General features: G+C 36.4%; 1 long non-coding RNA gene across 1 annotated transcript in view; it reads left to right on the top strand.

Moving 5' to 3' along the window:
• Window positions 1-16,163, top strand: part of LOC135277968 (uncharacterized) — a 68,690-nt gene extending 52,527 nt beyond the window's left edge. Inside the window, exons 3-4 of the long non-coding RNA XR_010345501.1 lie at window positions 15,794-15,905; window positions 15,997-16,163. This is a non-coding gene — a long non-coding RNA (uncharacterized LOC135277968). The remainder of the gene's footprint in view (window positions 1-15,793; window positions 15,906-15,996) is intronic.
• The last annotated feature ends 439 nt before the right edge of the window (window positions 16,164-16,602 follow it).

Here is a 16,602-nt window from a genome sequence, read left to right as displayed (position 1 = left end):
GTGTGTGTGTGTGTGTCAGAGGGAGAGAGAAAAGAGACATCATTTAGACTTCACTCCTTTTCATCTCACAGAGGTTAGAAATCACAGGTTACCTTACAGTGTGTTCTTTTTCCCCATGCTTCATCTACAAACCTCTTTCTGTAAATTTGACTTGTCTATTTCCTTCAGGAAAGTTTTACAAGCAAGAGATTGCGATGATTTTCATTGTTCTAAACAAGGTTTTTTGTTTTTGATTTTGTTTGTCTTTAGGTATGTGCCACATTCCTCAAAGTATGATTTTCTACTAGCATTATTTGATGTCATCAGTGATGAGTGTCATCTCTCAATGTCATGTGACATTTCTTTTTGACCTTGATTGCTACTGTAGTCCAGATACATAGTTATCTATCAATTTGAGGAAGATATTTGGGTTTCTTATTCATGCTCTTCTAAACACTTTAAGTGATTTCTGAGAAGAGAAGTGGGAAATGTCATCTTTCCTTTGCTGTATTAAATAAAAACAATTATACCATATTAAAATTATTATTACAAGTGAAATTGATCTTGCAGATTTAGAGTATCCAGAGGATAGAAAATATCTATATTATGTATTTTTTTAATTCACAGTTTAAATTATAGATGATGCTATATTGCAACTGTTTAATGAATCCTGGCTGATGAATCAGTGGCACTATAAGTTGAAGCTATGACAGCCAAAGTAAAAACATTGCAGCACAGATATAAAATAAAATGTGTATGATATCCAGGAATCAGTTTATCTTGTAGGCTTTACTCAACTGTAGTTTTGTATTTTTTTTTTAATCAACTTACTATTATTTCTTTTAAATCTGAAGTTTGTGGTAAGCCTTTAAGTCATTCAATCCTATCACTAGGGTTTCCTTCTCCAGGCAGAATTCCTTTATGAAAGTATAGACTTTGAAAAGCAGTTGCCAAATGCTGATGTCCCTTTTCTGAGCCTGTAAAAGAAAGCGTATTTTTTCCTTTGCCATATTAAGATATACAAAATATTTACCTCTGTTACGCTGAGTTTTAGCCACCATTTTGAACTGATTAGAAAATTATATTTTTAGGCTCCAAAGTGTCTGTAACACATATGCCTTTTCTGTAGAATGTTTTGATTCTATTGCAGGAAGTATAGCATGATGACTAAGAGCATAGGCTCTAAAATCAGATATTCTTTGTTTGCAGTTCAGATTCTACTACATCCTATTCACCTTATACATGGCATTTAACCAGGATATGTCTTAGTTTCCTTAGTTATAAAATGGGGATAATAATACCCAATTCACAGGGTTATTTATATTATTCTTGCATGTAAATGTTAAATACTAGGGTCAAAGTATGTTTTCTCAGCTAAATTGCCCAAACCTTATTTTACTGTTGGCTCTGTAATATTTTATTCAGAAGTGATTTTTAAATTCAGAGATTAGCCAATTATAGAAAATATAATCAAGGATGCAGAGATTTACTACTAGTAATAATGTCTTATCATTTTTTTTCTCCTAAAATTCTTTTGGAGTCTCTATTCATCCCACACATTCTGTTCCAGCTACTCAGTTCCAAAGATTTTGGGCAACGTCAGTCTCTCACTGAGCCATTTCTCCACAGAACAAAACAGTTATGTGTATTTGACTTTGAATAATATAGATATAAATGATCAACCTATAATTAAAACATATTTCTGTTTTATAATCAAACATCCTTTTTCAACTTTTGAGTGTACATCTTTAATCTTATAAAAAGCAGGTAATCCCAGCACTTTGGAAGGCCAAGGCAGGCAGATCACCTGAGGTCAGGAGTTCAAGCCCAGCTTGGCCAACATGGCGAAACCCTGTCTCTACTAAAAAGACAAAAATTAGCTGGGTATGGTGGCAGAAACCTGTAATCACAACTACTCAGGAGGCTGAGGCAGGAGAATCATTTGAACCTGGGAAGCAGAGGTTGTAGTGAGCTGAGATCATACCAGTGTACTCCAGTCTGGATGACAGAGAGAAACTCCATCTCAAAAACAAAACAAAAACAAACCCCAAAAAGCAAAACAAGTGAACCAAGTTCGTATTATGATATGGTAAGAAATTTACTTACAAATAAATTGTTCTTATTGCTATTTATAAAGAATTAGCAGCTGTATCCATAATGACTATACGTGTTTATTTTATAAACCTTATGAACACGTACAAAGAAAGTATATATAGATATATATTTTATACTAAGATAATCTGCCACTTTGCTTTGCTATATATATATATATATATACACACACACATATATATTTTTAAATTGTACTTTGGGCTCTGGGGTACATGTGCACATCCTGCATCCTGCAGGATTGTTACATAAGCACATACATGCCACATCCCCCCACCCCGTCTCCTACATCAGGCATTTCTCCGGTGTTATCCCTCCATCAGCCCCACCCCCTGCTGTCCCTCCCCTCCCCTCCACCTCCCCACCTAGCCCAATGAGTGTTGTTCCTTTCCCTGTGCCCAAGTGTTCACATTGTTCATCACCCATCTATGAGTGAAAACATGTGGTGTTTGGTTTTCTGTTCTTGTATCAGTTTGCTAAGAATTATGGATTCTAGATTCATCCATGTCTCTCTACAAAGGACATGAACTCTTAGTTTTTTATGGCTGCATAGTATTCCATGGTGTATATGTGCCACATTTTCTTTGTCCAGTCTATCATCGATGGGTATTTCGGTTGATTCCAGGTCTTCGCTATCGTAAACAGAGCCACAAGGAACACGTGTGCATATGTCTTTATAATAGAATAATTTATAATCCTCTGGGTATATACCCAGTAATGGGATTGCTGGGTCAAATAGAATTTCTATTTCTAGATCCTTGAGGAATTGCCACACTGTCTTCCATAATGATTGAACTAATTTGCAGTCCCACAAACAGTGTAAAACTGTTGCTTTTTCTCCACATCCTCTCCAGCAGCTGTTGTCTCCAGATTTTTTAATGATCACCATTCTAACTGGAGTGAAATGGTATCTCAATGTGGTTTTGATTTGCATTTCTCTAATGACCAGTGATGATGAGCATTTTTCATATGTTTGTTGGTCTCATATATGTCTTCTTTTGAAAAGTGTTCATAACCTTTGACCACTTTTTGATGGGGTTGTTTTGTTCTTGTAAATCTGCTTTAGTTCTTTGTAGATTCTGGATATCAGCCCTTTGTCAGATGAGTAGATTGCAAAAATTTTTTCCCATTCTGTTGGTTGCCAGTTCACTCTAATGATTGTTTATTTTGCTGTGCAGAAGCTCTTAAGTTTAATTAGATCCCATTTGTCTATTTTGGCTTTTGATACCATTGCTTTTGGTGTTTTAGTCATGAAGTCCTTGTCTGTGCCTATGTCCTGAATGTTGTTGCCTAGGTTTGCTTCTAGGGTTTTCATGGTGTTAGGTCTTATGTTTAAATCTTTAATCTATCTGGAGTTAATTTTTGTATAAGGTGTAAGGAAGGTGTCTGGTTTCAGCTTCCTGCATATGGCTAGCCAGTTTTCCCAACACTGTTTATTAAACAGGGAATCCTTTCCCCATTGCTTGTTTTTGTCCAGTTTGTCAAAGATCAGACGGTTGCAAATGTGTGGCATTGTTTCTGAGGCCTCTGTTCTATTCCACTGGTCTCTATTTCTGTTTTGTTACCAGTACCATGTTGTTTTGATTACTGTAGGCTTATAGTATAGTTTGAAGCCAGGTAGCATGATGCTTCCAGCTTTGTTCTTTTTGCTTATGGTTGTCTTGGCTTTGTGGCCTTTGTTTTGGTTCTATATGAAGTTTAAAGTGGTTTTTTCCAGATCTGTGATGAAGGTCAATGATACCTTGATGGGGATAGCATTGAATCTATAAATTACTTTGGGCAGTATGACCATTTTCACAATATTGATTCTTCCTAACCATGAGCATGGAATGTTTTTCCATCTGTTTGTGTCCTCTCTTATTTCCTTGATCAGTGATTTGTAGCTCTTCTTGAAGAGATCTTTTACATTCTTTGTTAGTTGTATTCCTAGGTTATTTTTCCTCTTTGTAGCAATTGTAAATGGGAGTTAGCTCATGATTTGGCTCTCTGTTTGTCTGTTGTTGGTGTATAGAAATGCTTGTGATTTCTGCACATTGATTTTGTATCCTGAGATTTTGCTGTAGTTGCTTATCAGTTTCAGGAGATTTTGGGCTGAGACAATGGGGTCTTCTAAATATACAATCATGTCATCTCCAAATAGAGACAATTTGACTTCCTCCTTTCCTAATTGAATATGCTTTATTTATTTTTTTCTTGCCTGATTGCTCTGGCTAGAACTTCCAATACTATATTGAATAGGAGTGGTGAGAGAGGGCATCCTTTTCTAGTGCTAGTTTTTAAAGGGAATGCTTCTAGTTTTTGCCCATTCAGTATGATATTAGCTGTAGGTTTGTCATAAATAGCTTTTAGTATTTTGAGATACATTCCATTGATACCTAGTTTATTAAGGGTTTTTAGCATAAAGGGCTGTTAAATTTTGTCGAAGGCATTCTCTGCATCTATTGAGATAATCATGTGGCTTTTGTCTTTGGTTCTGTTTACGTGGTGGATTATGCTTACAGAATTGCATATGTTGAGCCAGCCTTGTATCCCCAGGATGAAGCCTACTTGATCGTGGTGGATAAGCTTTTTGGTGTGCTGTTGGATTCAGTTTGCCAGTATTTTATTGAAGATTTTTACATCAATGTTCATCATGGATATTGACCTGTAGTTTTCTTTTTTAGTTTTGGTATCAGAATGATGTTTGCCAGGTTTTGGTATCAGGATGATGTTGTCTCATAGAAAGTTAGGGTGGATTCCCTCTTTTTGTGTTGTTTGGAATAGTTTCAGCAGGAATGGTACCAGTTCCTCTTTGTACATCTGGTAGAATTTGACTGTGAACTTGTCTGGACCTTGACTTTTTTTGGTTGGTAGGCTATTAATTGCTGCCTCAACTTCAGACCTCGTTATTGATCTATTCAGGGTTTCAGCTTCTTCCCGGCTTAGGCTTGGGAGTGTGCAAGTGTCAAGGAATTTATCCATTTCTTCCAAAAATTTACTGGTTTATGTGCATAGAGCTGTTTGTAGTAATCTCTGATGGTAGTTCGTATTTCTGAGCTTACAGAAGTAGTGCTCTCCCCATTTTTTGTTTTTTATTGCAACTATCCGATTCTTCCTTCTTTTCTTTTTTATTAGTCTAGCTAGTGGTCTATTTTGTTTATCCTTTAAAAAAATCAGCTCCTGGATTTATTGATTTTTTGAAGGGTTTTTTGTGTCTCTGTCACCTTCAGTTCTGCTCTGATCTTAGTTACTTATTGTCTTCTGCTTAATTTTGAGATTTTTGATCTTGCTCCTCTAGCTCTTTCAATTTTGACAATAGGGTGTCAATTTTAGATCTTTCCTTGTTTCTCATGTGGCCATTTATTGCTGTAAATTTCTCTCTAGACACTGCTTTAAATGTGTCCCAGAGATTCTGGTGTGTTGTGTCTTCATTCTCGTTGGTTTCGAAGAACATCTTTATTTCTGCCTTCATTTCATTGTTTATCCATTCATCATTCAGGAGCAAGTTGTTCAGTTTCCATATGATTGTGTGGTTTTGAGTGCTTTTCTTAATCCTGAGTTCTAACTTGATTGCACTATGGTCTGAGAGACTGTTTGTTATGACTGAGGAGTGATTTATTTCCAATTATGTGGTCAATTTTATAGTAAGTGTAATGTGGTGCTGAGAAGAATGTGTATTCCGTGGATTTGGGGTGGAGTGTTCTGTAAATGTCCATTAGGTCTGCTTGGTCCAGATCTGTGTTCAAGTCCTGGATATCCTCGTTGATTTTCTGTCTCATTGATCTGTCCAATATTGTCAGTGGAGTGTTAAAGTCTCCCACTATTATTGTGTGCAAGTCTAAGTCTCTTTGTAGGTTGTTAAGAACTTGCTTTATGTATCTGGGTGCTCCTGAATTGGGTGCATATATATTTAGGATCATTAGCTCTTCTTGTAGCATTGATCCTTTTACCATCATATAATACCCTTCTTTGTCTTTTTTGATCTTTCTTGGTTTAAAGACCATTTTATCAAAGACTAGGATTGCTACCCCTGCCTTTTTTTTTTTGCTCTCCATTTGCTTGGTAAATCTTTCATCCCTTTATTTTGAGTCTATGTGAGTCTTTGGATGTGAGATGGGTCTCCTAAATACAGCACACTGATGGGTCTTGACTTTTTATCCAGTTTGCCAGTCTGTGTATTTTGATTGGTGCGTTTAGGTCATTTATATTCAATGTTAATATTGTTATGTTTGAAATTGATCCTGCTATTTTGTTACTGGTTGGTTGTTTTGTCCTTTAGTTGATGTGGTTTCTTCATTGTGTCATTGTTCTTTACCATTTGGTACGTTTTTGCAGTGGCTGATACTGGCTGTTCCTTTCCATGTTTCGTACTTTCTTCAGGAGCTCTTGTAAAGCAGATCTTGTAGCAATGAAATCTCTCAGCAATTGCTTGTCTGTAAAGGACTTTATTTCTTCTTCACTTATGAAGCTTAGTTTGGCTGGATATGAAATTCTGGGTTGAAAGTTCTTTTTTTAAGGATGTTGAATATTGGTCCCCACTTCTTCTAGCTTGTAGGGTTTCTGCAGAGAGATCTGCTCTGAATCGAATGGTCTTTCTTTTGTGGGTGACTCATCCTTTCTCTCTGGCTGCCCTTAGGATTTTTTCCTTCACTTCAACCCTGGTGAATCTGATGATTATGTGCCTTGGGGTTGCTCTTCTTTTGGAGTATCTTTGTGGTGTTCTCTATTTCCTGGATTTGAATGTTGGTCTGCCTTGTTAGGTTAGGGAAGTTCTCTTGGATAATAACCTGAAGAGTGTTTTCCAGCTTGGATTCATTTTCCATGTCACATTTAGGTATGCCGATCAAGCGTAGATTAGGTCTTTTTACGTAATCCCATAGTTCTTGGAGGCTTTGTTTATTTCTTCTCACTTTTTCCTAATCTTGCCTTCTCATTTTATTTCATTGATTTGATCTTCAATCTCTGATATCTTTCTTCTGCTTTATCTGGTATGTTGTGTCTTGTGTATTTGGCTGTTGAAATTTGTGTATGCCTCACAAAGTTCTTGTGCTGTGTTTTTCAGCTCCATCAAGTCATTTATGTTCTTCTCTAGGCTGATTATTCTAGTTAGCATTTCATCTAACCTTTTTTCAAGGTTCTTAGTTTCTTTGCATTGGGTTAGAACATGGTCTTTTGACTCAGAGAAGTTTGTTAATACCCACCTTCTGAAGCCCACTTCTGTCAATTTGTCAAACTCTTTCTCTGTTTTGTTTTGTTCCCTTGATGGTGAGGAGCTGTGATCCCTGGGAGGAGGAGAAGAGGTGTTCTGGTTTTTGATGGATTCATCCTTTTTGCACTGTTTTTTTTCCATCTTCATGGATTTATCTCCCTTTGATCTTTGAAGTTGATGATTTTGGAAGGAATCTCTGAGTGTATGTGCTTTTTGCTGAGGCTGGAACTGTATCTTTTTTGGCTTGTAGAGGCGCTGCTGGGATGCCTCGGATTCAGTCAGGCTGCTGGGTGGGTGGTCTTCCCCTGGAATTTGTTTAGGCAGGTCAGATTAGCCCCGTCTTCCCAATGGAATCTCTCCTTCCCTGAGCTCGGCTTTCCCGGTTGGGATCAAACTGGTGTTTTCACTGGGAAGCTCTCTAGTGCACTGGCTTCAGTTTGAGTTTTGTGAGGGTGGGGCCTTCCAGGCCTTATGACCAGTTTCCCTGCTTTCAACTCTACCTCTTTCTGTGGGATAGGTAGTTTCATCCTGCTGGCATTAGTCCACACTTCCTCCCAGGTCTGTGCCAACTTGCAGCACTGGGCGGGAGCTATGGCTCAGATTTGCCTCAACAACCCACAGTGTCCCTCAGTCCAGTGGGGCTCTCGTGGACTGTGGGTTGGAGGACGGATGAGGGAACCACAGGATCTGAATCAGAGGAACGAAGGGGTGAAGTCTCCGACTCTCTGAGCTGGCTGCACTTTCCAGGTGGGGACATGCCCCTCCCTGTCTCCATTCACCCTCCCTGGGCTACTCTTGGCCTGCTTCTCGGCTCTCCTTCCCTGGGCTATTTTCAGAATTCTACCAGTTCCACTGCAAGGAACCCAGGACCTCACTTGGAATTGTGAAGTCCTCTAGCCCTCTGTGTCTCATTTGCTGGGAGCTGCATTATGGTGTTGCCTCTTCTTGGCCATCTTGGCACCCCCCACTTAAATTATATTATTTATACCAAATTTAGGCCTAAATATGTAATATGCAAAACTGGCATAATGCATTTGTCAGCTTATAATAAGGTCACAACATAGTATATTTTAAACTTTTAATTGACATGTAACATATATACATACATACCTGTGTATTACCTATATACTGTTATGTTTATTGGACCCAGACCAATAAATGGAATGTTATTAGCACATGAGGAATCCCCATTGTGTTTTCTTCTAGCCATTAATCCTACCAAAGGGTTACCTATACATGTGCCCTTTGAACCTAAAGTAAAAGTGAAAAAAATACTGATTTCTCGGCCGGGCGCGGTGGCTCACGCCTATAATCCCAGCACTTTGGGAGGCCGAGATGGGTGGATCACGAGGTCAAGAGATCGAGACCATCCTGGTCAACATGGTGAAACCCCGTCTCTACTAAAAATACAAAAACTTAGCTGGGCATGGAGGCGAATGCCTGTAATCCCAGCTACTCGGGAGGCTAAGGCAGGAGAATTGCTTGAACCCAGGAGACGGAGGTTACGGTGAGCCAAGATCACGCCATTGTACTCCAGCCTGGGTAACAAGAGCAAAACTCCGTCTCAAAAAAAAAAAAAAAAAAAATACTGATTTCTCACTTCACAGATTAGTTACAACTCTTTTTGAACTTTAAATATAGGGCCTCGTTACAAAATGTATTTCATGCTTAGCTTTATTTCCTAAATATTACATTTTTTGTGAGACTTAATCATATTTGCCTGTCATATTTTATAATCATTCTTATAAATATATTGTTTATAGACATTTGGGTAGTTTCCACTTAGGAATATTATGAATTATGTTACTATGAATATGTTAGCATATCTTTTTGTCAACATATAAACTAATATCTATTTGAATAAAAACTTGAAATAGAATTGCTAAATCATATGTAAGTGCATATCTAGCTTTAGTAGATACTGCTTAACAGTTTTTCCATTGTGAATGTACCATGGTAAGGACTTCTCCATTGGGTTCTTGGGTCCTCTTGACTCATAATAGTTAGAACCTTCTCATAAAAATTCTAATATTGAAATTCAAAGGGAAGTCATATTATCTTTCTTTACTGATGATATGATTCTATAGTTAGAAAACCCTAAGGACTCCACCCAAAGTCTCCTAGAACTGACAGATGACTTCAGTAAAGATTTAGGATACAAAATCAATGTACGAAAATCAGTAGCATTTGTATACATCAATAATATGTAATCTAAGGGTCGAATCAGTAATGCAGTTCCGTTCACAGTAGCCACACACACACACACAAAAACCTAAGGATGCCTATACCAAAGAAGGTGAAAAATCTCTGCAGTGAGAATTACAAAACATTGGTGAAAAAAATCTGAGATGACATAAATAAATATAAAAATATTTTATGCTCAGGGACAAGAATCAATTTTGTTAAAATGACCATACTGCCAAAGCAATTTACAGATTTAATACCATCCCTATAAAACTACCAATGTCTTTTTTCACAGAATTAGAAAAAAAATGTAAATTCATAAGAAACCAAAAAGGAGGTAGAACTGTCAAAACAGTCCAAAGCAAAAAGAAGAAAGCTAGAGACATTACACTACCTGATTTCAAATTATACTACAAGGCTACAGTGACCAAACAGCATGGTACTAGTGTAAAAACAGATACATAGACCAATCAAAAAGGTTAGAGAACCCTGAAATAAAGCCACACACCTGCAGCCACCTGCTCTTCAACAAAGTTGACAATAACAAGCAATGCAGCAAGGACTTCCTATTTACTCAATGGTACTGGGATAATTGGCTAGCCATATACAGGAGATTGAAACTGGACCCCTTTCACCACATACAAAAATTAACTCCAGACAGGTGAAATAATTAAATATAAGACCTAAAATAATAAAAATTCTAGAAGAAAACCGAGGAAATACCATTCTGGACATTGTCCTTCACAAAGGATTTATGACTAACTCCCCAAAAGCAATTACAATAAAAACAGAAATTGACAAGTTGAACCCAATTAAACGAAAGAGTTTTGGCACAGGGAAAGAAACTATCGACAGAGTAAACAGACAGCCTAGAGAATGGGAGAAAATATTTGCAAACTATGCATCCAATAAAGACCTAATCAACAAGCAAAAACCAAATAAGTCCATGAAAAAAGAAATTGGAGATTTCTTAAATAACTTAAAACAACTACCATTTGACTCAGCAATCCAATCAGTTATTTAGTATTTGAGAAATCTCCAAACTGCTTTCTATAGTGGCTAATTCACACTTCTACCAAGAGTGTATAAGCATTCCCCTTTCTCTGCAACATCATTATTATCTTTTGACTTTTTAGTAATAGCCATACTGAATTGTGTGAGATGGCATCTCATTATGGTTTTGATTTGCTTCTCTCTAATAATTAGTGACTATGAGCGTTTTTTCATGTTTGTTGTCTGTATGTATATCTTCTTTTCAGAAGTTTCTGTTCATGTTCTTTGCTTAGTTTTTTTCATGGATTTATTTGGTCTCAAACTCCTGACCTCAGGTGATTCGCTAGCCTCAGCCTCCCAAAGTGCTGGGATTACAGGCATAAGCCACTGTGCCCAGCCTATTCATTTATTTTAAAAGGTAAAGTTTATGGAATAGTTGCTGGACTCTGGGCAAGGTTCTCCCCAATCTCCTTCAAAAATAAAGGAACATTATATTACACAAAGGAATAAATTTAGATTCAATGTATCTTTACAATTTCTGATAAGATAAAGTTAAATTTAAATGACTTTCAAAGTTCCCGCTATAGCAATGCATTTATTTCCACAATTCAGAATTCTTGATATGCTTGCTATTAGCATAATTTTTTTTACAATTCAACTGGTGTAAACAGGGAATAAATCAGTACTATAATCTCCAAACATGCTCCCTGGGCCTTGAATCTAAAACCATCTGGACACTATGACAGTGTTCTATTTATTACATACAAAAGCCTGGATTCTGCCGATGCATAAACAGTAATTAAACACACAAGCCAACCATGCATGCCAGTTCTCTGAGAACTATCCTCTGAGTATCTTAGAGTTTCCATGCCAATGAGCTTATTGAGAAATTGGCTAGTGATTAAAGATTAATGATTTATGTCTGCAAGTGAGGTTCATTTGCTGCTTACTGAAATATATTTGACAGCGTCTTTTTTATTTTTCTAGGATCCTTAGTCAGAGAGATATTTATTCTTAAGACAATATCTCAATTAATTTCAAATATGAGCCTAAAGTGGCAACATATAAAATCTCTAGTATTGTAATATCTTTTATCATAAACCATGCCTCTTTACCTATATCCTCTTTGATAAGCAAGTGTACTTTGTGTGCTTTTGAGTATTACTCTCACGCTGCATACGTTGGAGAGAGTAGACATTTAGTATGTTTTTTCTTTATAATTTTGCTTCTGTAATTCACATCTTCTGTGGCTGGTCACAGCCTGTGCTCAAAGCAAGAGGACATGATGGATGAAAAAGAAAAAGAATGAAGGTATTTACAAAGGAGCCTGGCTGTACCTTTAGTTAATCAGCATTTTACTTTTTAAGGGTGGTTAGATTTCTCAGAATTTGTTGATTCCCAGGAGAAAGTAGATTTTGGGGAGAATAGTCAGTTATATGTAAAAATAAACTAGTAGTTACAGCTGGGGTTGTGAAAACACAGAAGCTGTGTTTCAGAAAAGAGTAGATTTTTCAGTGCTATATTCTTATAGCTGTTGGAATCTGTTAATTCACTCATACCAACATAACATATAATTTGCTTTATAAATGCAGTAAAGTATAACTGAAAATATGACTGACCCTTTCATAACCTTAATGGTTCTATAAATACAGAACTGAAGTAATTTATAAAGCTGTTAAAATTAATTATGCCATTAAAATAAACTCCAAAGTATATTACATTATTACTGTAGTAACCTAACTATGAACTTCTCTGAGTCAGCAAAGTGAATCAATGGTGATGAATGATTATTACTGCTGAAAAGTGCATGAATTAAATGCTTGCATGATCAGGAAGGTACTTTCTTCCAACATAAACAGGTTTGTCTTCATTGACTATTGTTTTCTGGCCTATGGTTCTTCTCTTGTGTGAAGTTATTTGGCTTGGGGTGCTAAGCTTTGGCAGGCACATATTTGGCTAAAGCTGCTTCTCTTGTTAACTTCTTTTTGAAATTCTGACATCAACTTTTATTTATGGTATGTGTTGATCAGAAGCTTTAGGATTATGTACAGATTTCTGAGTTTTCACCTGAACTGCATTTTATTTAAGAGGGAGGTGCTTGCTGTCAATATCCTCAAAAACCATGTTAGTCAGTTTTAAACTCTCCAAGGTTTCATCTCTATACTGATGCACCATGTTGTCAAGGCCCTTGCTGAAAGTGGAAGAATTGCCTTGATTTCTCTACTCAGCATGGAGTAAATGTAAAACTACCTTAGATAAGATCCACAACCAAATTAGAATTTCTGCCACTTGATTTAACCAAGACTTCCATTTTTTGAACAATGTCCATAAACTTTTGGAACTCCATTATTTTGTCTATTGTTTCTGCTCCAATTCTATCAGGTGAATTTTTTTCTAGGTCCTATTTCTCACCTTCTCACAGTAAAAAAAGAATTAATCTCTCCCTAGAGACAGCAGAGAAGAGTCTGTCAGTGAATCAAATGTACAGAGAGGTGCAGACACATTAACTAAATGACTCACTCTCAACCTAAACTCACACTGCCCCATCCAAATATCTGCTTTCTCAAAATTATCAGTAATTTTATGACCTAGACATTCATTGCTATTCTCTAATTGAAAGCATAAATACTAAATCTCTGAATCACAGGACCTACTATGCACTCTAAAATAGTAGTTGAAAGCTATTCCAGGAAAATAAAATATGTGTGTGTGTATGTGTACATATATGTATAAACATGCAGTGATTAAATAAGAGCCTGAATGTTTTCCATAACTGCTGAAACTACTTAAGATGTTGAATCTGTCTTAGAAATTTTTATATTAAGGACTTATAACATAAAAATGAGCAATAATTACCTATAGTCTAAGTTGAGAACTAACTAAATAAAATCTGCTAAAAACTATAAAATGGACTAAATCAGCCCACAGTAAAATAAGTTGGCTAAACAAGATCTAAGAAATAAGAGGTGAAAACATTTTAGTAGGCAATACAATCATAGCCCATAAGCTTTCCAGAGGAATGGTTGGTAATATATATTAATAGCCCTAAAAATATTCATGTACTTTGATCCTCAAATTTGATTTCTAAGAATTTTTCCTAAGAGATTACAGATGTTATCAAATATTTGAACCCATTTGGACCTTTAAATATTAAAGAAAATTAGAGACAACATAAATGCCAAATGTCATCTAAATGAAATTGTTATATTTAACAATGTGAGGAAAATAACATGATTATAACTGAAGACATGCGTTATAATACACATGTTCTTGGTCAAAAGGAAAGAAGTTATAAAAGTGTTTTATAATATATTCTGCATGATTTATTTGAGTGTAGGTGACAGGGACAAAACAATAAGTCATAAGTACTAAAAATGACACATATCCTCACAATTATTAAAGGTGAATCCTTAGAAAGTTTCTTTTTTAAAAAAAATATTTAAAAAATGTTGTAGGTCGTGCACAGGAATGAACATGAGAGATGCTGAGCAAATGGGGGGATCAAGTTCTTCTAGAAAGTACAAGCATTTACCTTGAGAGAGAGAGAGAGTGTGTGTGTGTGTGTGTGTGTGTGTGTGTGTGTGTGTGTGTGATAGTGTATGTGTGTGTTCGGTGGGAAGAGTCTGGGATCCCGTATGTTAAGATAAGGAAAGAACAATAGTGCTGATGGCAGGTTTGTGGCTTGTGGAGAAAGGAAGAAGGAAAGTAAGCAAGATGAAGCTTTAATAATAAGAAAAGATAACTAAAGAGGCCTGCAGGAAAAGTCTATAGTCCTTGCCATGGTTATTTGATTTGGACTTTTCTGGACTTTTATTTCTTATATTGTAGCAAAGGGCTGTACTTTACTTTCTTGTTTTGTAGCAAAGGACTGAAATGTGATGACCCAGTTTATTTAAAACAATCCTATATATGTGTGTGTGTGTGTGTGTGTGTGTGTGTGTGTGTAATTCTAGTCAATTCCTGGGTGACATTTTATTGTCGATCTGTATGATTTGTGTTCTTAAAATAAATATACAACCTAAGGTCCTCCTAAAAGTTTTAATTGTTTTTATCTTTAAAATATAGCCAAAGATAGTTATGTTGATTGACCACAATCTGATAAGATTAATACTAGATGATTAATGGACATTCCAGAAAGTCCAGTTTCCTCATTTCTTAATTTTTCATTCATGAATTAAATATGCTTTTTATTTTTATAGTACTGTTTGCACTTGGGAGATGAATAACAGAATAGAGGCCCAATAGCACATACTATGTAAATCATGTTTTTTTCTTTTCTTTCTGACATTTTATTTTTATTTAAAATATCTGGACTGAGTACGGTGGCTCATGCCTGTAATTCCAGCACTTTGGGAGGCTGAGGTGGGCAGATCACCTGAGGTCAGGAGTTGGAGACCAGCCTGGCCAATATGGTGAAACCCTGTCTTTACTAAAAATACAAAAATTAGCAGGGCACGATAGCACATGCCTGTAATCCCAGCTACTGGGGAGGTTGAGGCAGGAGAATCCCTTGAACCCAGGAGGCAGAGGTTGGAGTTAACCAAGATGGCACCACTGAACTCTAGCTTGGGCTACAGAGTGAGACTTCATGACAAAAAAAATCTGATCCAAAATTGTAGCTCCTTTGTGAAGAAGTTATTATAGTATTTTGTAAGTAATCAATTGTAATCTTCCACTAAATGTGACAGCTAAGATTATTGAGAATCAGAGAAATAAATATGTAGCACATTTTGGATTGACTTACTGGACTAATGTCCCATTTTGTAGCTCAGGCTTGCTTTAACTGGACAGCTTTTCCTAAAACTCTTAGAATAATTTAATTTATTCAGAATGCTAAGTAGAAAAAGGATTAGTTCAGAAGTATTCCTAACTTTTTTCTTTTTCTTCTGATTTTATTTTCTTAATCCATAATCTATTGAAAAAATATGTAAATGAATATGTTTTTTTGAATGAAGGTACCTATTTATCTGGGTTTAGTGGAGAGACAATAGGTTTGAGAAGCCGTTATGCTCTCCTGAGCCCTGAATGGCCCCAGTGATACATCAAGGATTGGTGCGGAGGAAAAGTGTCTAACCAATTTGTGTTCTTGTTTCCAAATCCCAGCTTTAAGTAAAGAAGTTTTGCTTTTGACAGTTCTATGTATTTCTCGTCCTAGTAAGATATTATTTGCTCAGTGGATTGACTAAAATTTAAAACAAAACCAAAATTCCAAATACACTGTTTCAGTATTTGAGGATTAATAACCTTTATTACAATAGGTGAAGGCTTTTACTGTGTGAATTTCTCTAGTACTCTTTCAGATATTAATCACTTTTATTTTTACATTTTGTACATACATAGGGTTTGGCTCTGTGTCCCACCCAAATCTCATCCTGAACTGTAATTTCCATATGTCCAGGGATGGAGGTGATTGGATCATGGGAGTGGTGTCCCCCATGCTATTCTTATAAAGGTGAGTGAATTCTCAAGAGATCTGATTGTTTTACAAGTGTTTCAAAGTTCCTCCTTCATTCTTCTCTTCTCTTTCCTGCCACCTTGTGAAGAAGGTACTGGATGCTTCTTCCACCTCTGCCATGATTGTTAGTTTCCTGAGGCCTCCCCAACTGTGAGTCAGTGTGAGTCAACTAAACCTCTGTTGCTTATAATTACCCAATCTTGGATGGCATCTGTACAGCAGTGTGAAAATTGACTAATACATACATGTTTTGTATTTTCCATTGTTCTTTAATAAGCATATATAGCATATATTATATTATACTTATTTAATTTATTTAGAGACAGGGTCTCACTCTGTCCTCCAAATTGAAGTGCAGTGGTGCAATCACAGCTCACTGCAGACTTGACTGCCCCCTTCTGGGCTCAAGTGATCTCCTTGCCTTAGTCACCTAAGCAGCGGAAACTACAGGCATGCATTCAATGCCTGGCTAATTTATGCATAGTCAGGTTCTCACTATGTGCCCAGGCTTGTCTCAAACTCCTGGGCTCAAGCAGTCCTCCTGCCTGTGTTCCCAAAGTGCTGAGATTACAAGCATGAGCCACCACGTCTGGCCACATGTTGTATTTATAATCAAAAAAATAAAATTTAAGAAAATCTTATAAAGCTTTTCTCCTCTTTGTTGTTCAGTCTTTCTTCTACTTCCTACAATGTT

The sequence above is a fragment of the Aotus nancymaae genome, unplaced genomic scaffold (assembly GCF_030222135.1).
Source record: "Aotus nancymaae isolate 86718 unplaced genomic scaffold, 86718_ANA_hifiasm-v0.15.2.pri h1tg000036l, whole genome shotgun sequence".
NCBI classification, from domain to species: Eukaryota; Metazoa; Chordata; class Mammalia; order Primates; family Aotidae; genus Aotus; species Aotus nancymaae.
Note: the sequence above shows the minus strand (reverse complement) of the source record. Positions and strands in the feature narration are given on the sequence as shown.